The sequence below is a fragment of the Saccoglossus kowalevskii genome, chromosome 14 (assembly GCF_978046115.1).
Source record: "Saccoglossus kowalevskii chromosome 14, keSacKowa6.1, whole genome shotgun sequence".
Taxonomy (NCBI): Eukaryota; Metazoa; Hemichordata; class Enteropneusta; family Harrimaniidae; genus Saccoglossus; species Saccoglossus kowalevskii.
Window position 1 is genome coordinate 11,566,231 of NC_140654.1, and position 23,720 is coordinate 11,589,950.

At 33.7% G+C, this 23,720-nt stretch overlaps 3 long non-coding RNA genes across 3 annotated transcripts; 2 read left to right on the forward strand and 1 right to left on the reverse strand.

Moving 5' to 3' along the window:
* The first annotated feature begins 11,069 nt into the window (after positions 1-11,069).
* Positions 11,070-12,116, forward strand: LOC144349473 (uncharacterized). The gene is made up of 3 exons (XR_013419962.1): positions 11,070-11,141; positions 11,333-11,445; positions 11,815-12,116. It is a non-coding gene; the product is annotated as an uncharacterized LOC144349473 (long non-coding RNA).
* A 2,601-nt stretch (positions 12,117-14,717) lies between these two features.
* Positions 14,718-15,811, forward strand: LOC144349475 (uncharacterized). Its single transcript, XR_013419963.1, has 3 exons — positions 14,718-14,786; positions 15,023-15,135; positions 15,518-15,811. It is a non-coding gene; the product is annotated as an uncharacterized LOC144349475 (long non-coding RNA).
* A 4,227-nt stretch (positions 15,812-20,038) lies between these two features.
* LOC102806039 (uncharacterized) lies at positions 20,039-21,087 on the reverse strand. Its single transcript, XR_438211.2, has 3 exons — positions 21,023-21,087; positions 20,720-20,832; positions 20,039-20,339 (listed from the first exon to the last, which is right to left on the reverse strand). It is a non-coding gene; the product is annotated as an uncharacterized LOC102806039 (long non-coding RNA).
* Between the last annotated feature and the right edge of the window lie 2,633 nt (positions 21,088-23,720).

A 23,720-nucleotide genomic window follows, 5' to 3' on the forward strand; every position in this document is an offset into this window, starting at 1 on the left:
GTCTTATTGGCTTACCTTCTCGGCGTGAGTTGTTAATCAAGTAATTTAATTTTTTTAGAAAAGCTTTTCATGTGCTCCCTCTCACCGACTCAGAAGTTCAAATGTTCACATTGCCGTTGTAATGATAAAAAGTCCATAAATGTAGCTATACGGCCAGATTGTTCGATTAGACATCCCGATTTCCTTAAATTAAATATCTAACCATTTCATAGTTTCCAATGTTGTATTGGTTTCACACTAAATAAATTCGAACATTCTAATATTGAGAAATATTATTTTCCACACACAAGATTACATAACATAATATGATTGTATTATACATATGTTATTGTAGTACAGACATCATTACATTACATCAATTCAGAATTATTGAAACACTACAATAATAACCTTACAGCGACACATAACCCATTGTTTTATCGATTACGGTATACATTATTTGAACATTGCATAAACCTTTGATACAATCAATACTCGATTAGTTGCATGAGGTAGATTTAATCGTAATAATCGTCATTCTCGTTATAGAGGAATCTTTTCTTTGGGTCTTCATATCCATTATCTTCGTCGTCGTCAATATATTGATCGTCCTGAGCCTCTAGTGCACGTCCCTTGACTCTTCTACGCCTCACACCAAACCTCTAATGAATGAATGAATGAATTTATAAATTTATGGAATATAATTTTTAGAATATATTTAATTGAAAATTGAATATAATGTTTGAAGCATTGTAATAATTGTAATTAATCAAAAATAGTTATCAAATAACGTGGTTATTCATATTATATTATAGCAAAAACTAATACAGCACACAACACTTTTTACTTGTAACCGTTGTAAAATAAAAATGAACCAGCATACAGCGATTATAGATACATCGCACCCGGATTTCAGCGTTTTCGTAGTTTATTATAGTATTACACACGATTTGAGCATTGATAACACATTCAGGTTCACTAATGAGACGCTGCAGAGGGCAATATTTGTTGGCGTCGTTCAGCAAACGAATATTATTTATTGCAATTTCTTAAAAGATTTTATCCTACTGTACGTTATTCACGATTGAAACATAAACACCGGAAACCGTGATATATCGTCTTTTTAAATACAGGTTACATAATTAAAAACACGCTCTGGACGACGTAATCGGGCAACTGAAATGCCGGTTAATATAATACAATGTTTGATTGCACGGAGTGTAGCGCTTTAAAGTGAAAATAAATATCCAGCCGCGGATTGTTAAGCACAGGGAAATGTACAAGTGACGGAACACAAAACTTACAAATACTTACACTAGCCGCTTCAAATGTACATAACTCCGCCAAAAGAATCCCAATAACGAGGAAGAAAATAAGTAGTTTGCTGTTCATTGTGGAAATTGTTCTGAAATACAAAACAATTAATTAAGGATTATATTTGTAATACTGTGATAACAGGAATAGCAGTAAGGCCACCACAACTTACATGACATGTTATCCAGGATATACTTATATTCCCGAAAACCCAAGAATTATTTGGACGTTTGTTTTTACCACTAAGGATGTATTCAAAAAGAGATAAATAGTATATAAACCAGTCCATGCAAACCGATTTGCCGCATTGTTTTCATGGCTAAATTCTATAGGAAAATTGGCTCGTATGTAGAGAAACGCGCAGTATCGAGGTGTATACCCGCCTTGTAATTTGGTTAACACCTGTATTAGTAACACATAAAGTGTGAGTATTACATGAAATAGTTATCGTATCCCTGCGAACATGTTAACGGGAATTAACAGCTATTTTCAGGGCCGAGGTCTGATGAAAGTTCGACGACTTTTACCCCATCAAAGTTGTCGTACGATAATGAAGTTATACAGAAAATTGACGAGCTTTAAATGTATTTTTTCCGCAGGTTGTGTACTATCAAAACATACATGTGTCACGTAACTTATTTTGTATGGAAGAACAATAAGCGAATGACAGGACCAGACAAAGACACCTGTATTATCTCACCTGATACATATATGTATTATAGTGAACTACATAATGTATTCAACCACCAATCTCTTTACCCAGCATTTGGATTATATTGGAACACACACTTTTATGAAAACACTCCACTTAATATTACATGCAGTCAGTTTTCAACAAAGAAACAGTTCCTTCCTAGTAAATGAGAATTGCTCAGAACAACGAAATCAGTAAACGCGGTCTGTTTTGAACAACAATGAGCATTGTTCTAGTAAATGCTGACACAGGATGCGGAACTAGAACTGTCGATATCAAAAGTTAGCACCATACTTAGAACAATGAAGCAGGAAACAAAGTGTATTATGAGTTGCGTTTAACGCATTAATATATTATACATATAGCCTAATCAAATATCACATATAGCTGCTTACCTGTGTATACGCCTTGTTCAGAATTAAGATGCCCTGTATTGATCGAAGTGCTATATATACATTTCTTTTCAGTACTGATAAAGTGATTGATCTCCTTATCAATAATCTTGACTCATCGGCAATTGATTTTGAAAACATTGACTGATTGTTACTTTAGATAGAAACATTGTGATTCATGTGAAAGAGATTCAAGTTTTAATTAAAATGCAAAATAGTGAAATACCTTGGAAGAAGACTTTGTTAATTGGTAATGATGCACAATATTCATGTGACAAACTTGAACATGATGCATTAGATGTAATCTATTTCACTCATCTGTACACGTGTGGAATACCGAATCATACACACTACCTATTATCAATCAACTCGGTTTCCTTGGAAATAGTTTTTGAAAATATGAACAGAATAATTATATTTTTCGTAGTCTTTCGAACTAAGACAACAAGTAAGTTTAGTCCACATTATGTTTTCAAAGGTGGAATAGAATGAAATACATACATCGGCATACATTGAGTTCGAACCTCATTTGTTTGCACTTAAAATTATTTTCTGCTTAGAAACATCAAAACTAATGATATGATAAATTAATAATGATGCTAATAAATTATTGTGGGCAAGAAAGTAGCAGGCATTTCACAAGCACTGTTAAAGTGACTAAGCATGCTACTATGATATCGTATACATTTTCTGGAAGCTTATATATGAGCAAAGATAGATTAACTTACGGTTATTTCGATATTGTGTTTTTGTGACTACTCTAACTATTGATTGTAAGTGGAATGTGACAGATATAGAAAAACCGAGACGCGGTCGTTCATCAACAACGTTACGAACAGTCATGTGCAATAGCCAGGTAATTAGCGTTACTGAAAATGATAAGCCACCATATTTTCAATTGCGATCAGATCACATTTCAGATTAATACTTGAGATTTGGGTGGTAGTGCTCCGCTGTCTGTTGAAAACTTGACAACAAAATATCGACGTTGGAAGCACTTTTAACTGGAAATGTCATTTTCGCCAAGGAATTACCTAATTTCGAAGTAACAGTTAATGTCTATAAGGCAGGGAGTTTTATAGCTCGTGTATGAACGATGTAACTTAATACCCCCGAAATAAATTGTGTGTTCATCGATATTGATACTTTTTGATACACCAGAATGCCACAGTGTGCCCTATTAAGTTTATTTTATTGTAAGCTTCGCGTTAAAAAGAACCCATTCTGGGTGATCAATTTTGGATAAACTGACCCGTGCCCATTCCTACAATATACTGGAATGTATTGTCGCTATTTTTGCTGAAGGAATGATTCAGTAAAAATAAAATACTGTGAATATACCCTTTATTTCTATAATTGACATTCAACTCATCAAAATCACTGACATGTAAATTCTGTACAAAACACACAATACACCTTTTCAGCGAAAATTATTTCCAGCTGAATTAAAGTATTTACAGTATCTGCTTATTGAGCACAACAAACTCAAATATCTGCTAACACATATATGTAATGAATATTCATCTATTCATTGAATTATGAAATATCAGCCACTATAAAGTATATTGCCGATAATCTATTGCTGCTCATTTTTTTATCGACGCGCGCTTTTTATTTTCATTCTTGAACTTGTATCATGTTCACTCACTATGTAGATTGTAGTTGAATGTCGCACTTGTATATATAGATCTGATGTACTTCTCAAATGGACTCACCGTTTAGAATTTTCTGACATATACACCATGTTCAGATTTAACATGATTCATAATTATGTCACTTATTTTTCAGACTTCATTTGAAGCAAATGAATAAAAAGGCTTATGTTGCCTACGTTAGGATTAATATATAGTTTACCATGGCGACTAAGATTGTCTTTTAACAAGTCATGTTGATGTGCATCATGAAATTCATTTTGGCGGTCAAAATAAAGCGAGGATAATTGGGAAAAGTTAGTTACTCGTAATTAAGAGATTTCCTCTCATTGATGGTCTTCGCAACAATATTTGTTACATATATGCTGCAAGATAAATCCGCAGCCCTTTTGACGATAAATATCTGTATTCAGTCCTGATATTCATGGCACGTAATTTTATGCATGGCAGCCTGAAACAAGGGCACTCGACGCTATTGTTGTTTTCACGTAATCTGTCACACGAGATACACAAGAAGTGCTCTTGAAATACACTTGTATGTATCATAGAGTAGATTCCCCTGGCTAATAAAGATGACACTATTACGTATTGTTTAATTCAACTCTGGCTTCGAGGCATTTGGCGTATTAGTTATTAATAAAAAATTCTTTATCATTTACAGACAAAAGTATTGTTGTTAATGCAATCTGAAAAAAAAATATTCTTAAAAGTTTCATCATTGCTCTGATAATTCAATGTAAATTTCATATATTTCGCAAATCAATATACAGAAAAAAAGATAATAAGTTTACACACATAAACGGAATCACAAGCGCTACCTACACACACTCTTCCTGTGCATACAAAACTGCAAAGTATCTACCAGGCAGACAATGCAAAAAACGCCCTCAATCCAAATTATCGCAATCCAGAAACGAAAACGACAAACCCAAGAAAACAAAACAGCAGACAATAGATATAACGAGTTACAAAAAACATTTCAAAACCTGAACCAAGGGTGCATAATGTTCAATATTTTATTCCACTATTTGAAACAACGATTTCTGGATATGCATATTCAAAAGTGTCTAGATTAGTTTAATCAAAACTCTTAATATAGTAAATATATAAATTTATATTGGGACATGATAAGTACATTACAGTAGTTTAAAATGTGGCATGAAAGCATGCTTATGTCATTTTTAGAATACCAGCCTACAATTAGAGAATGTAAACTTATAATAACTAAATATTGATAGAACTGATACAATTTGTATATTTTGTACCGGTAAACAAGTTGAAGATGAATTTAATTTTTGTCTGGTATTGTTATTTTATAGAGAGCTGCCATGTCAATATATCGCCAGGTTCTTTACTATACAACCAACAAAATATACATTTACATTGCGTGTCACTTCAAACTGTCAAACAGTAATAAATACAGTCAGTTTGTTATCCATTCAGTCAGTCATACAGTAATACAGTCAGTCAGTTGTTAGCCGACATAATAGGCGCAGAAAAGATTACCTCCACCCACGCCATATATGGTATTCGTCGTCCGCGAACCGCGAACAATATAGTCTAACAACTCACCTGCGCCCTCACACGCAACTGTATTTCGTAACAAATTTATCACCCGCACATAGAGGGCGATACAGGAAAATGAAAATATCCAAAATCATTTCCAGCAATGAAATCACAGTGTGCCCGTCATTGTACATGTATTATGTAGAGGGCGATTCTTTGCTTGGTGTGAAGATTTCAGCTCACTAAATCTAAGAATAACAATTTGGTTGGGTTTTTGCTCACAATGTAGTATGCTTCACTATTTCTCAAACGCCCAAGCAGTATTGATATGTGTACATTAATTTACATTTGTGTGACTGGTAACAGACATATAAATATAATATATATATACAGTATATATATATATATATATATATATATATATATATATATATATATATATATATATATATATATATATATATATATATATACAGTATATATAATATAGTGTTCATTATTCAGCACTGGGACAAACTACTAGGATACGACATTGTACTCAATAAAAATACAAACTAGTGCCATCAAATTTATTTGTGGGACGAAACTCAAAAGAAAAATAGTTTTTGGTTATACTAATTCCGATGCACATAAGCTTCCTAGAATTATTCAAAAAGCAGAAGAGATAATTAGAACGTTATTGTTCACCTCACAGATGAACGTCAACAAATAACACATTATAAAGTTAGCGGCATGGAAACATTTAACATTTACTTAATTTAATTTTTACTATATATTTTCGTAAATAATTTCAGTCATTTGTTTGCTTAAAGAGTTAAATTCAGATGTTAAAATCATAAATGGCGTTCATCATAACATCGAAACTTATTTTATGGGACAAATTTTAGTCGAGGACTAACTTTACAACTACAAATGCATGATTTATTTTTTGTGATGACTAAACTCACTTACTAAACTCCTACCAACAGTTAGATTCCGCGCGAACTTTGTTTTGTTTTCTGAAATGCACTTGAAGCGAGCACAGTTTGCATCAAATACGCGAAATATGCTTGTATTACTGTTTTGCTCTATGATATGGTCGAACCCCGATATCGTTAAATTAGGTATCTGATCATTTCATATTTTCAAAGTATGTTTCATACAAGATAAATTAGAAGTTATTATTGACGAATATTATCTTGCACACACAAGATGATATAGCGTGCATAGGGCTGCTCTATGCATATATTACTATACGACACGCATCATAACATCAACACAATTACAGCGACACATAACCCATTGATTATGGTATATTTTATTCAAACATTGCATATACTTTTGATATACTTAATACTCAATTATTTGCTTAAGCTTGATTTAATCGTAATAATCGTCATTCTCTTAATCTCCGTCGTCGTCAATATATTGATCGTCATGATCCTCTAGTGCACTTCCTTGTGATTGCCTATTATACGCCTCAAACCATACCTCGAATTAATGAATGCATGAATGAATGAACGTTGTATTCAATATAATTCCAATGAGATGTGTATACCGCATATAAAAGGAATAACTGACCGCAGTAGTGAATATATACCACTGAATTTTGACCTCTTTTGTTTTAAATATAGTTATTAGGCACAAAAATGACATCAAGGCACTCAAAATATGTGATACAGCACCCGAAACATGTTATTTGCAATCGCTCTGAAACTAGCATACAGATATATCGAATGGTAGCTGCGACACTGCGACACTGCGACAATCATTTATTAGCGTCGTTTGCGTAATTTGGAAAATAATATTTGTTTGTGATTGTAGTTGACAGAAGAATTAAATCCTACTGTGTGTTACTCGCGATTGGGACTTAAACACTGGAAACCGTAGTATAACGTCCTCTTTACCACAACAGTATTTCCGAAATCCCACTCTTTTTTTAATTTGCTGCATTACATCACATATCAACTGTTAGATCATTTAATACAATCACCATGCAATCACACAGTTAGTCGATTTAGAAATCGTTGTTTCGAATCGAGGATGTTGCTGCTAAAACAAATGTTCTATATTTAAATAGTAAGGGGAGAAATCACATGAAAACAAACTCGTTTATAGAACACTCCGCTTAATAGTAAATGCGGACAGTTTTCAACACAAAAATGTATTTTCTCGTCAATGGGCATTGTTAAGAACAAAAAAAGAGTACCTTCGATAAGTACAATGCTTATCTGAAATAAGCATCATATTTAGAAACAATATTAATTAACACGATACAAAAAGTAGTAAAAATTGCGTTACCATACATAAATTAGGTTAATATATCGTAAATATTATATTCTGAACTAATATTCTGCTCTGATATAATAAAATAAATATAATAAAACTGTTCAAGGAATATACTACATCGTATATCGATGCTTAACTGTGTATAGACCCTGTTTTTCAAAATCAAGATGTACTGTATTGATTGAGGTTCTATATATGCATGTCTTTACTGTACTGAAATGGAAAGGTGGTTAATCTTCTTATCAGTCATCTTGACTCATCAGCAGTTGTTTTTTGAAGAAATTACCCAATTCGGATAAAATCATTGAGATCCAAGTTAAAAGGTTGCGGTTTTAATTAAAATGCAAAATAGTGAAATGCCTTGGAAGAAGACTTCATTAATTGGTAATTGATGCACAATATTCATGTGACAAACTTGAACATGATGCATTAGATGTAATTTATTTCACTCTTCTGTGCACATGTGACATACCTAGCCACACACTACTTATTATCAATCAACTCGGTGTCCTTTGGAATTGTTGTTATGGATTATTTTTTAAGTTCGTTTGAACTATAATAATACAGTTTTAGTCCACAGACAGTTACACGCAGTCTAATATGAAAAGATATATATGAATGATTTCATATACATATTGTTGAGTGTAAGACAGAACATTGGTACATTATGACCAATATTGAAAGATGGAAAAATCATATGACCCTGCAAAATCAGATTTGTTACATGAGTGTTGTAATATAACACTGCTTCACAGCTTTGAGGTGGCAACAGCGAGTAAAAATCATCCGTGATTCACACATTTTTTAAACGTTACTAAGCATGCTGCTATGCTAACGTATATATTACTTGAAAGCTAATATACGCTAATATAGACTACCTTACGGTTATTTTGTGCATTTGTGACTAATCCGATCGTTCGAACAGTGACCAGGTCACGTTAGTGACTTGCCTATGCACTCCTAGCCGCATAATTACGAAATTAATGAACATAATAAAATATTTTGGCAACTACACCAATTAGATTCATAATAATTTTCAGTCTATATCTTTTGTTTAGGGATACATGCTGCTATAGATATTTCTTTACAGGTTATACAGGTTATTCTTCAGTTATACGCTATTCAATCGATATTTGTTTTTTTTAGTTCAGGATATATTTTGAATAAATGAACACAATGTTCATTTAAAATCATTTGACAATTGTAGAATTTGTTTACAATTGTTACTAATGTAATATTATATACACGGTATTAAAATTATATATCAGTAGTTTAGTCAAATGGCAATTTAGTCTGTCCAGTATATTCAGATATTATTCAGCAAGCGGATGCGCTCTGCTATAGTTATATTGGCGTGATTCAGAGTGAAAACAAATGTACACAACGTATAGACTGACAATTTATTGAGGGCAGCATACCAACACATTTGGCATTCCTATTATATCCAATTATATATTGTATATTTCCTTTTAGAATTGTGGTTCTAAACCAGATGGTGAATCACTTGATCAAGACAGACTAGATTACGATAATGCTGAAGGCAAATCAGTTCACGATTAAGACGAAATGTATTGATATTGCCCATATTACAAACACAACATTAATAAATATTTAATTATATGCTTGTGCACAAATATTTGCAAATATTGAGAATACATTACTATACAGTTCTATTTCAGGAACCCAAAATTCGTATGATTTCTGGAAAAACAGTAGTCATTTGATCTGCAAAACCCATTATTTGTTAATCTGCTCGTTATGTTTATAATTATATCTCTGATAAACATATCATATACACAAATGTTTAACATGTTTTTCTTCATTTTTCTTTCTACAATCCATAACACATCACCCTTGTACATTAATATTGAAATTTTCAACAAACACAAATGCTCATATAAACTTTCATATCCAGAACCAACAAGCACATACCCATATATATTTAAAATACAAGTAGTGTTACCTCTCTTATAGCGTATGATAATATAACATTCAATAAATTTATAACACGATTAATGTTTTCACATTCTCGGTGGCGAAGGCCAGATACCTAACTGTTTCATAGACAATATACTAATAGTGATTTTTGTGATAAATAGCAAACACAATTATTCAATGCCAAAATAATTTCTCAAGATTAGGCTACTCTAATCACATGTACAGGTTTGATTACAGATATACACAGATACTTCCAATTCGGCAACTAGCATCCTCCTTTCATCAGCATAGGCTGTGTGACTGCCTAATAAAATTAAATCATTCATGAACGAGTGGTTTCTCATCTCTCATTTTAAAGAAATACAAAGCTTGGTAAGTGAGATGTAGGTTGTTATTTTTAAAACTTCTTGTTGTCAAGATGAAATTACTATAAGAAGTCAGCCCTATCAGAAAAACTCGCCGGGTGGCGCGGATATTTCCAGCGGTTCACTGACAGTGTTTTGTGTTTCACACACGAAGTGAAATTGAACGGAATCAACGCAAGCAGTGAATTGTATTGACAGCGAGTGTGCCTGTGTGTGACATTTTAAGAGTTATCGGACGATGTGTAGTGAACAAATTGTTCATACATTAATTATACTTGTTTGAATACTCAATTATTACCATTAACTTGTACACATATTCAAAAAAATTAAAATCTGAACAAATCTTAGGCCCAAACAAGGTATACGATGTCAAAGAATTCGAAAATGTAATACTTTATGCCAAGACGACAGACAATCAGTGTCGACATGGAGCTTAACAAATCTGTTATCTTTCATCTGCACAACATGTTTATATTTGACAGGGTTTTTTTCAAATATAAATCTGAGACATAATTGCTAATTGTATACTCCGACTTAAAATATGTAATAATATTATGTGAATGTAAATTATTTGACTGAATCTTGAGAAGAGATTCTATCTGGAGGGAGAACAACTACAAAACCTTTAAACCGAAACGTAAATCCAGAGCGTTTTCCTCATAATATCTTTATATATTTAGAACTGTTTACTGCCTTTTTATATAATTAATATGATTCATCACGAGTTTTAATGCGTATAACTGTTAATATGCATTGGCTGGTACTCGAAGTATCGTTAATATGATGTCCAATTGACCCATTTAATTTAATTTATTGCATTGCATTGTCATTTATATTTCGACCGAATAAATCATTTTCCAATACATTTCATTATGCACGGATTACATTCCTGTTATATTCATCTGGATATTTGCGTTATTTAAGAAAACGATTAATTGAAATTGTGTCACTTTATTTTCTTATATAAACCGTGTATTAAACGAAACAGTCATCACTTCGGGAATTGCTACGCCAAAAACTCATATCTTTAATTGTAAGTATTACAAATACGTTTATTATCTGCATATGTCCCTATATATAGTATATAGTTCACATAATAATTCGACAACGTCTGTGTTCAAGTTCACAGTTAATATACAAATATATTAATTTTATTATTACTCTATGAAGTTCTAGTTATTTTTTTTTCCATTTGCTATAATTGTCAAATGATGTTTTTTTCAGTACCATTATTTTGAGCTTTACAAGTACGAAACAACATGAACGGCAGAATCTTATTTCTTATTTGTGTGATTGGAATACTAATTTCAGAAACATTCACTATCGAAGCAACATCAGTAAGTACATGTTATGTGTCTCATTAAATGTGCAAACGGATGGTTTTTGCCTTGAATAAGAAATATATGTCTAATTTGAGCATCGATAATAATACACCATTAATGTTTAATGCCAGGTGGACGCAAATATTTGTATGTATCCAACTCCCAACAATTGTATGTATGTAATGTAAGTTCAAGTTAACATGCTGCATGTATTCAACAATTTTTAAATCGATAACAATTCCATAACTTAATTTTAGTTTGACATTATCTATATTGTGAACTAAATAAATAAGTGGATGACTGACTGACTGACATTACATTCACTATTAAATCACGTGATACAACATATTAAAATCTTAATGCTATGTTCATTTTATTCTATAGTACAGTGGACCCAAACATAGACGTAGCAAAGGACGCTCGTTTGATCTGAATCAGCTTGGCGATTCAAACGATCAAGAAAGACGAGAATATGATAATGCTGAGCGAAGATTTGCTCAAGATGAAGACAACCATCAATTCGATTAGTTGCGAACGCCCTATTATTTGTCATAGTACCACGGACGTTTGTGGTATTAATGATATGTTTATACATAATGTGACATTGAGAAATTAACTTATGGTGACTAAGTTTTTATTTGTGAATATATAATTGCAAATAATCAGAATATATTGTTTATATACCATTCGTTTGTTTTATTTCTGTGCAATATGAGCTCCTCCTCCGTATTTCCCCCTTCATATGTTATGCGTATGCAAAGCATGGCCAGTGTCGTGTTATATAAAAATAGGCAACGAGGGCGTGGAATATATCGCGTTGCCAGTTTTACTATCGTAATTCAGTACGATGAGACTGAACCAGCATTTGACGTCAGTGTTTACTAGTGGGAATCTTGAGAGTCTGTCTCAAGTTTTGTGCGACACGTTATTGTGGCATCAATAACATTGTTCTTCCACCGGGGATAGTTGCTAAGAAACAAAAGTATAAATAAGAGTCAAAGTCCAGATTTGCACCCGCTTTGTCCAATATTCAGGAAATCTAGTGAGACCACATGTTCCTATTGACTGGTGTCAAGCTGACATCACTCTTTTGTCCAAAAAGTGTTCTAAAGACAGGGCTAGCAACTATTTGTGATTATGCAATCGATTACGTACAGCAGGCTATTTGGATCCCTACAATCTCCTTTGTGATTCACGACATGGGCTTCGTCCTGGGAAGTCTTGTCTCACAAATCTACTTCAGAATGTGACCAAATTCATTAATTCTGGTTTTGCTGTGGATGGCCACTGTTCAGTTTTCTTTGATTGAGACTTAACTTTGTTTTTTTATTTTCATTAATGATTTTGAGTCAAATAAAATACCAATGCTTTGCATTTGTGCTGATGACACTTAGGTCCTAGGCTAAATAAAAATAATGATGGTGAGTTAGCAGTTTTACAACATGTAGATGGTCTGCAGACTGACAAATGTTATGTAACACACATAGTTTTGCGTTTTGGTCACACAATTAACATGGTGAGCACAACCTTGGCAGTGTAGTATCATGACATGCAACTAAATAAAAGTGGGTGTCATTATAACTGAGGACTTTTTTAAACAAATAGCTTCTTTGGTCAACCTGTTTGTGACAACTGCACAACATCGCTAAATGTTTGTCATGTTCAGCATATACTCAATGTTGTGAATTATGGTTCCTTAAGCCCCTTTCACAATTGGTGCCAAACAGACTACAACGGCTTGCGACTCGAAATTTTTCCCGTTGTACGACTCGTTGTAGCCGTTGTACCACTTATTGTACGATCCAGATGCGACAAAATGGTCGCATCTCGGTCGGGAAAAAAACCGTGCTGCTCCGATATTTTGAGCGACTGACGCGATGAAAAATAATTGCACGACAGGCAGTACGAGTGTTGTGCGACTTTGCACGCCCTCGTAAGACCCCGAACGAGTGTTGCACGAGTATTTTCATGTCGTACGATGATGCGTCCTGTCGTACGAGTCCGTTGTACCACCCTAAGACTATTGGAAGACCTGTCTTGCCCCCTTTGCAACGTTGTACGATTTTTTTTCACCCCCAATATAAGCTCGAGAACTCCTGAGCTTTCATCCCAAATACGTACGATTTTATATATTGCTTGCGACTCAAAGACAACACTTCTACAACAGGACGGAACAAATATTTTCGGAAGGCGCGAGTGAGGCGCCAATTGTGAAAGGGGCTTTAATATTTCATCAAAAAAGAACTATCCAATATTTCTAAGCGAAGATGTCGATACATCATGGAATATTTGCATATACATGTATTAACTTATAAACAAACAGGGTTAAGCTGAAACAAAACCCTTGTTTCAGTTAGCCATGTTAAGTAAATGTTCGATCGGGATATACTATGCACTATCGTGATCTTGGATCATTGAATACAGAATGACTCCATTCATTTCTATTACTGAAATAGTGAAAATGAACTAGATAAACACACCAGTGCCATCATCACTCTGACAGATTGTTACAAGTCTATACAATTTGCTCTCTATTCAATTAACATTTAGTCGTACACATATTCAAAAACAAAACAAAAAAAACGTTAATCTGAACAAATCTTAGGCCCAGCCAAGGTATACGATATCAAATAAATTGGGATAGCGGTCTTCAAAAAAAAGTCGAAAATGCACATATTTATGGCAAGATGACAGTCATTCAGTGAGATAAGCTCCTCTCGACTTGGTCAACATGTTTATGATTCACAGTTTTTCAAATATAAATCTTAGACATGCTTAATTATATACTTTGACTTAACAGATGTAATAATATTATGTAATTGTAAATTATTTGACTGAATGTTCAGAAGAGATTTTATCTGGAGGAAAAAACGATTGTCTAGTAAGTCGTCAACAACACATTAAACACATCGGCTTGAGTCTGCACTGATTCAAACTAAAAAACCTTTAAAAGCAAACGTAAATACGGTGTTTCGTATTCCTCATAATATCTTCATACATCTAGAACTGTTTACTCTCTATCATTACACATTGTGCAATTCATCACGTGTTTTTATACGTATAACTGTTAATATGCGTTGGCTGGAACTCGAAGTATCGTTAATATGATGTCCAATTGACCCATTTAATTTAATTTATTGCATTGCATTGTCATTTATATTTCGACCGAATAAATCATTTTCCAATACATTTGCTAATGCACGGATTACATTCCTGTTATATCCATCTAGATATTTGCTTTACTTTAAAGAAAGATTCTTTGAATTATGTCACTTTATTTTCTTATATAAGCCGTGTATTATACGAAACAGTCATCACTTCGGGGATCACTACGCCGACAACTAATATCTTTAATTGTAAGTATTACACATATGTTTTTTATCTGCATATGTTCCTATATATAGCATACCTTATAGACTGTTGGTATAATAATTCCACAGCATCTGTGTTCAAGTTCAGAGCAATTAATCTAAATACAAATATCATATTAGTTGCATGTCGTGATACTAAAAATATAACATTTTATTATTACTCGATATATTCCTAGTTATTGTTTCCATTTGCTATAATTGTCAAATGATGTTTTTTTCAGTACCATTATTTTGAGCTTTACAAGTACGAAACAACATGAACGGCAGAATTCTAGCTCTTATTTGTGTGATTGGAATACTAATTTCGGAAACATTCACTGTCGAAGCAACATCAGTAAGTACATGTTATGTGTCTCATTAAATGTGCAAACGGATGATTGTTGCCTTGAATAGGAAATGTATGTCTAATTTGAGCATCGATAATTTTAAAATAATAGACCATTAATATTTAGTGTCTCGTGGACTCAAAAGTTCATATGTATCAAAATCCCAAATTGTATGTAAAGAACTTGAAGAATATAATTTCAAGCTAACTTACTGCACGTATTCCAGAACTTGGCAACTTTAGTTTAACATCATCTATATTTTGAACTAACTGAATAAATAAAGTAGATGACAGACTGACTGACTGACTGACTGACTGACATTACATTCACTATTAAATCACGTGATACACAATATCAAAATTCTAATGCTATGTTTCTTGTATTCTATAGTACATTGGACCCAAACATAGACGTACCATAGGACGCTCGCCTGACCTGAATCAGCTTGGCGATTCACATGATCAAGAAAGTCGGGAGTACGATATTGCTGAGCGAAGATTTGCTCAAGATGACGACAACCATAAATTCGATTAGTTGAGAAAGACGTATTTAGTGTCATGATACCCCGAACGTTTCTGGTATCATTAACAGTTTCATACATAATGTGACATCGAGTAATTAACTTATGGTGACTGAGATTTTGTTTGTGAATATATGATTGCAAATAATAAGGATATATTGTTATATAGCATTCGTTTTTTTTTCTGTGCAATATGAGCTCCTCCTCCGTATGTTCACCTTCATATGTATGTATGCGTATGCAAAGCATGGCCAGTGTCGTGTTATATAAAAATAGGCAACGAGGATGTGGAATATCGCGTTGTCCACACTCTTTCTATTGTAATTCAGTGTATGCAAATCGTATGCAAATTATAACCAGTGCCGTGCTATATGAAAATAGGCAACGAGGACAATCGACGGAATACTTGTAATTCAGTACGATGAGAGTGAACAATTATTTGACGCCAGTGTTTGCTAGTAAAATCTTGAGAGTGTGTCTTAACTTCAGGTTTTGTATGACGCCGTTGTGGCATCAATAACATTATTCTTCCACCGGGGATAGTTGCTAAGAAACGAAAGTATAAATAAGAGTCACAGTCCAGATGCCCCCACCTGTTCCTATTGACTGGTGACAAGCTGACACCACTCATTTGTCCAAAAAGTGTTGATTACGTACAGCAGGATATTTGGGTCCCAATAATCTCCTTTGTGATTCACGACATGTGTTTTATACTGGGAGGTTTTGTCTCACAAATCTACTTCAGAATGTGACCAAATTCATTAATTCTGGTTTTGCTGTCGATGCCTATCTGCGTTTTCAAAAGTTGTTGACAATGAACTACATGTTTGCTTATGTCGTAAACTCAATGCTCATGGTATAAATGTCTACTGCTCATTTTTCTTTTTTATTGAAGCTTAGCTTTGTTTATAATTTTCATTATTGATTTTGAGTCAAATATAATACCAATGGTTTCCATTTGTGCCGATGACACTTAGGTCTTAGGCTAAGTAAATAATTATCGAGAGTTAGCAGTTTTACAAAATGTAGATGGTCTGCAGACTGATAAATGTTATGTAACAAGCATAGTTTTGCGTTTTGGTGGCACAATCAACATGGTGAGCACAACCTTGGCAGTGTAGTATCATGATGCAACTAAAAACATATGTGTGTCATTATCACTGCGGACTTTGAGCAGGGATACACTACCCTAGGAATATTGCGTTCAACTCTGATTATCATAACTTAGGAAGGCCATTGACGATAAAAACAAAGTGTAAAGGGGCACAATACAGATGATATGTGATCTGCATAATCTGAGTTATGAAGAAAGAATTAAAAAATGAGTTTGTCTACATTAGATAGGCGTTGCAGACGTGGGAGCTGATTGTAGTCTTAAAATTCTATTATAAGCAGTGCAGAAGACTTTAGCTGAGAAGGATTTTTAGTCAGAATATTTTGAATGATTGACAGTGTGCAAAGTACAAAGACAGTGCTTGAATTTTGAAAAAGAATTGATAAATGTATTTGTTTAATGACCTAAATGAATCAGTATAAGTAAAAAATGGCGACTGGTTTCATTAAACTACGTACTGGCAAACCAACTTCTGCATAGGTTTGTCTCTAAACGCATGCTTTTCGGTTCATTTAGTCATCTTTTTTGTACTTTTGTACTGCCCTTAAAACCTAATATTACATACATAAAAATCTGTTGAGATTTCACGTTTTCCCTGTAAAAGGAACGCTGGTTGCTCCCTCTCTGGACTCCCTCCCCGCGTATACTAGTACTACCAACTCATACTACGTCCTCACGTGGTGACGCATGTCAAGCTATAAATGGCCATCAATACTCATTTCGCCCAATCTCTCACTTTTATCGCATTTTAATCAACCGTATATGCTTAATTTCCGACCAAAAAACGACCATGTTTTATCCCTTTTTACTCACTCGCTTATTAAAAACACTGACCGCTTGTCCAAACACTGAACACTGGCACATGAGTTGTCGAAATGGTTGTTTTAGTGCTAAAGTTTGAGGATTCGACGATTATTAACCATTATTTAATTCCGAACGACACTTCCAATCCATCACACTTTTTATAGTTCGCAACGCAACTTAAACTATGATCTTATGTTACGTGAATGTTCCACAACAAGCTGATAGAGCGGGACTGTGTACCGTTTGAATCCAGAGCTGCTACCTCATTTCAACAATATGATTATCGAAACATTTACGTGATAAAGGCAATGCTAACTTCTTAAGGCAGAAAGCAGAGAAAGCAGGAAAATATTAATGTATTTTCCGCCCCCAAAAAAACAAAAAAAAAGATGCCATGGCCATGTATTTAAAATTCCAGCTAGCAGACGGGCGATATTTCTGGGTTCGCGCGGTCGAAAAATAAAGCGGAAATTATTCATCAAGCGGTTGTAAAATAAATGATCGAAAAGCAGAAGCGAGCAGAGATTGGGTGAAATTAGTGCTCTGCATTCAGGTCCTTTGTAAAAAATACAATCGGCCAAGATCTATCATTCTGAAGCACACCAAAGACAGAAAAAATGCAGTTTTGCATATTGACACCGCTCGTATTTTTTAAATGAGCCAAAACAAAACAAAAATGTTATGCTGCTTAAGCGAAGATCGATCGAAACAGACTCGTTTTGTAACTTTTAACGGCTACGTTATGTTGAAGATATCCAATTTCACTATTTGAGTTATCACCGAAGATAATGTACGAGATATTAAAAATCGGAAAAAGCAAAAAACAACAACAATTGGTTATGTGAAATTGATTAGCATTTATGTAGTCCAATCAGTACTGTTCTGTTGTATCTCGTCAACGGAAAGTTACAACCCGGACCTGCTCGATGATTATTATTGCAAATGTAATTTCTTTCTCCCAGATCAATGAATCCAGAATAAATTGGGTACGTTATTTTAGAATGATTTTCATTTAGTTTAACGTGATAAATAGTCTGATTTATCATATAGCATTACAAACAAAAGTCCTCGGAATGGGTCAGAGTACTAGTATACCCCAGACCACTCGTTTTGATGAATGGTCTTGGTGTGGCTTGAGGATAAGAATAGAAAATGGATTCCGATGAGATTCCCCTTCCCCTTGGAAGAGTTGTATCCAGAAATTTTCATACGTTTGTGACAATTTTATGTATTATTAAAATTGCCCCCCCCCCGGGGGGGATTCCACACAGCAATTTAACTAGTAATGCTGTTTGAATTATTAAAAATAGTTCATCCGTCATTCCCTGTTCGTTTTTGCACAGAAATAAATCACTGATAATCAAAATTGATGAGCCCCAGTTTTGAAAGCCATACATAAACCAACACATTAAAAATGGTTTTAAACATATCAAATTTGCTTACAGTAAATATATCAACAGATATGTAAAGGTGTAAAATACTGGTCCTTCGATGTTTTTCCTTCAAACCTCCACAACTCATGCACAGCCACTATACACACTCCGTCGTATAATTATCAGTCTTGATAATACAATATTTGTTGAGATAGTCATTAATAATCTGGAGGCTCTAATACTCTCAATAAATGGAACAAATAAGAGATGTGCGACCAAAAGGCAAAACTGTGCGTGTTACATAACATTTGTCAGTCTGCAGACTATCTACATGTTGTGAGACTGTTAACTCTCGGTCAGTATTCACTTAGCCTAAGACCGAAGTGCCATCAGCAAAAATGGAAAGCATTGGTATTATATTTGACTTAAAATCACTAATGAAAATTAAAAACAAAGCTAAGCTTTAATCAAAGAAAACTGAACAGTAGACATAAGCAAACGTGTAGTACATTGTCAACAACTTTTGAAAGCCCAGATAAGCATCCACAGCAAAACCAGAATTAATAAATTTGGACACATTCTTAAGTAGATTTGTGAGACAAGGCCTCCCAGGACGAAGCCCATGTAGGAGATTGTAGGGACACAAATAGCCTGCTGTACGTAATCGATTGCATAATCAATAGTTGATAGCCCTGTCTTTAGAACACTTTTTGGTCAATAGAGAGATATCAGCTTGACACCAGTCAATGGGAACAGGGAGTCTCACTAAATTTCCTGAATATTGGACAAAGTGGGTGCATCTGGACTCTTATTTATACTTTCGTTTCTTAGCAACTAGCCCCGGAGTTATTGATGTCACAATAACGTGCCACACAAAACTTGAGGTTAAAACGCACTCTCAAGATTCTCACTAGTAAACACTAGTTCAGGCTCATCGTACTGAATTACAATAAAAAATGTGTAGGCAACGCGATATTTCACACCCTCGATGTCTAGTTTTATATAGCACGACGCTGGTTATACTTTTCATACGCTCACGTACATATGAAGGGGAACACACGGAGGAGGGGCTCATATTCCACCCTAGTAAAACAAACGAATGATATATAACAATATAATATGATCATTTGCAATTATATATTCTCAAATAAAATCTTAGTCACCATAAGTTAATTTCTAGATGTCACATTATGTATGAACATTTCATTAATACCACAAACGTTCGTGGTACTATGACAAATAATACGGCGTTCGCAACTAATCGAACTGGTGGTTGTCTTCATCTTGAGCAAATCTTCGCTCAGCATTATCGTATTCCCGTCTTTCTTGATCGTTTGAATCGCCAAGCTGATTCAGATCAAACGAGCGTCCTTTGCTACGTCTATGTTTGGGTCCACTGTACTATAGAATAAAATGAACATAGCATTAGGATTTTGATATTGTGTAGCACGTGATTTAATAGTGAATGTCAGCCAGTCTGTCACCTACTTACTTATTTAGTTGAAAATATAGATGACGTAAAACTAAAATTAACAAGGTATGAAAAGGTTATCGATTTAAAAATTTGGGAATTTATGCAGTATGTTAACTTGAAATTATATACTTCAAGTTCAAATAAACTATATACAATTTGGGAGTTGGATACATACGAACTTTTGCCATGTGGCAGTAAACATTAATGTTCTATTTCAAATATCGATGCTCAAATTAGACATATATTTCTTATTCAAGGCAAAAACCATCCGTTTGCACATTTAATGAGACACATAATATGTACTTACTGATGTTGCTTCGACAGTGAATGTTTCTGAAATTAGTATTCCAATCACACAAATAAGAAATAAGATTCTGCCGTTCATGTTGTTTCGTACTTGCAAAGCTCAAAATAATGGTACTGAAAAAAAGAAACATCATTTGACAATTATAGCAAATGGACACAATAACTAGAACGTCTTAGAGTAATACTAAAATTAATATCGCTCTGAACTTGAATACAGATGATGTCGAACTATTGTGTCAACAGTCTATAAAATATACTATATATAGGAACATATGCAGATAATAAACGTATTTGCAATACGTACAATTGAAGATGTGAGTTGTCAGCGTAGTAATCCCCGAGGTGATGACTGTTTCGTTTTATACACGGTTTATATAAGAAAATAAAGTGACACAATTCAATGAATCTTGTTTTCAAGTAACGCAAATATCCAGATAGATATAACAGGAATGTAATCCGTGCATTAGCAAATGTATTGGAAAATGATTTATTTGGTCGAAAGATAAATAACAGTGCAATAAATTAAATTAAATGGGTCAATTGGACATCATATTAACGATACTTCAAGTGTCAAAGGCAACGCATCTTAACAGTTATATATATAAAAGCACATGCTGAATTGCACAAAGTGTAATTATAGAGAAAAAGAGTAAACAGTTCCAAATGTATAAAGATATTATGAGGAATACGAAACACCGTATTTACGTTTGCTATTAAAGGTTTTATAGTTTGAATAAATCCAGCCTCGAGCCTAAATGAAATGAAAATTTGCTCACAAAAAGCAGTTGATGTTGTTGATGACTTCCTAAACAATCGTTTTGTTTTTTTCCTGCAGTTAGAATATCTCCTTAAAATTCAAATAATTTACATTCAAATAACTCGAAGTATACAATCAACCATTGTGTCTTAGAATATTTGAAAAACTGTGAAACATTAACATGTTGTGCAGATGAAAAATAAACGATTATTTAAGATCAATATCAATCAGGTCGAGTGGAGCTTATCTCACTGATTGTCTATCGTCTTGGCATCATTTTTTGCATTTTCGACTTTTTCTTGAAGACCGGTATCCCAATTTTATTAATATCGTATACCTTGGCTGGGCCTAAGATTTATTCAGATTATAGGTTTTTAATTTTGTTAAAATGTGTACAAATAAATGGTAATAGTTGAGTATTCAAACTAGTATAAATATTGTTATACGCGTGTGTGACTTGTCGTATGCGTATGATTAATGCATTCACTACACAGCATTCGATAACTCCTAAAATGTTACACTTCTCTCACTTACGTTCGATTCCACTTCGTTTGTGAAACACAAAGCACTGTCAGTGAACCGCTGGAAATATCCGCGCAACCTAGCGAGATTTTCTGGTAGGGCTGCCTTCTTATAGTAATTTCATCTTGACAACAAGAAGTTTTAAAATATATATATCTTACTTGCCAAGCGCTGTACGTCTTTAAAATGAGAGATGGGAAACCACTCGTTCAGGAATGATTTAATTCTATTAGGCAGTCACACAACCTATGCTTTTGAAAGGATGCTAGTTGCCGAATTGGTAGTATCTGTGTATATCTGTAATCAAACCTGTGATGATGGCTAAGAAAAAGCTAGAAGATACTTAGAGCGACTAAATTATGATATAAATCCATAGTAATCAACATAATGAAAACAAATAATAATAATAATAACTTCTATACGTAACGAAAGCCACGAGGAGGGTGTGGGGTTCAGTAATAACATACCATAAATTGATGTGTTGACTCGATTAAAGCCCAATCATAATCATAATGATTATCAACCTATCATATCTGGAATAGATGGCCATATAAACTGTCGTCATCTTAAATAAATCTCTATTATGCAGATTCTCAATCAGTTACAATCAATACGAAATTCAACAATTAGTTAGACCATAATTGTTGGTTACTGTTGCTGTGTTATATCAAGACATAGATCAATAACCATCAATTCAATAGTGCATGCCTATATATGCCCATTCAAGATTTCCGCCATCATTTCAAATTGATGCAAATTAGGCTGTTTGAAATTAAGTATATGTATGCAAACTTACATACTGAAATTAGATTTATGTGAAATCCACATCAATGTTGTCACAAATCGGCGGTAACATGGTGGCCGCTTTTCCATAAAGGCAACGTCACTAGATGTGTGATATCAGTATATTCATTCGTTCAGTCGTTCAATACTATGCAGCTAGCACAATAATATGCGTTAGCATGGAAAATAAAACGCATAAAGCTAGAATAAAGATATAAAGTGTGTAAAAAATACCATGAATTTAATTCAGTGGAACTCAATTGAAACTCAATTATATAAAATTGTAATGTAATTGAGTTGTATTAAATTGTAATTATATTCCAATTCTATATAAGATGGCACTTTAATTCAATTCATTTCAATTCAATTCACGTATTATGAATGGCGAATTGATTTAGTGGTGGCCGTTCACCTAGCATGCAGTTATCATGCTACCCGCTTGTCATGTACTTGTTTTACACTCATTAATGCTTATGTGGTGCTAGATATAATGATTAATGTAATAACGGGCATAGCTAAATAAAGCATTTGGCAATAGAGGTTGAATGTGAAACAATTCGGTTAATGAAGACATAATACGTTAATTTCCTAATGTGCAGCAAATTGTCGGATAGACACATGTGAGGCACACCTCGGCTGTATTTAATTTACGTCAACATTGAGTAATACGTTCTGCAATATGAAAACTGTTTAAACACTCCGTGGTCCATTTCATATCACGTAATTTCATATAATTGTACTGAGTGGAGGAGATATGAATTGTTAACTGCCAAACAAATCATGAATATTCATACCCAACTGATCTTTACACGTGTGTACCTCTGGTTGTTCAGAGCGAACAAACGAAAATATTTAGCGTAGCAACTCGGAATATATATAAATGATCTTTCTACGAATCTATGTCGAGAAAATACGATTAAAAACGATGATGAATACATTT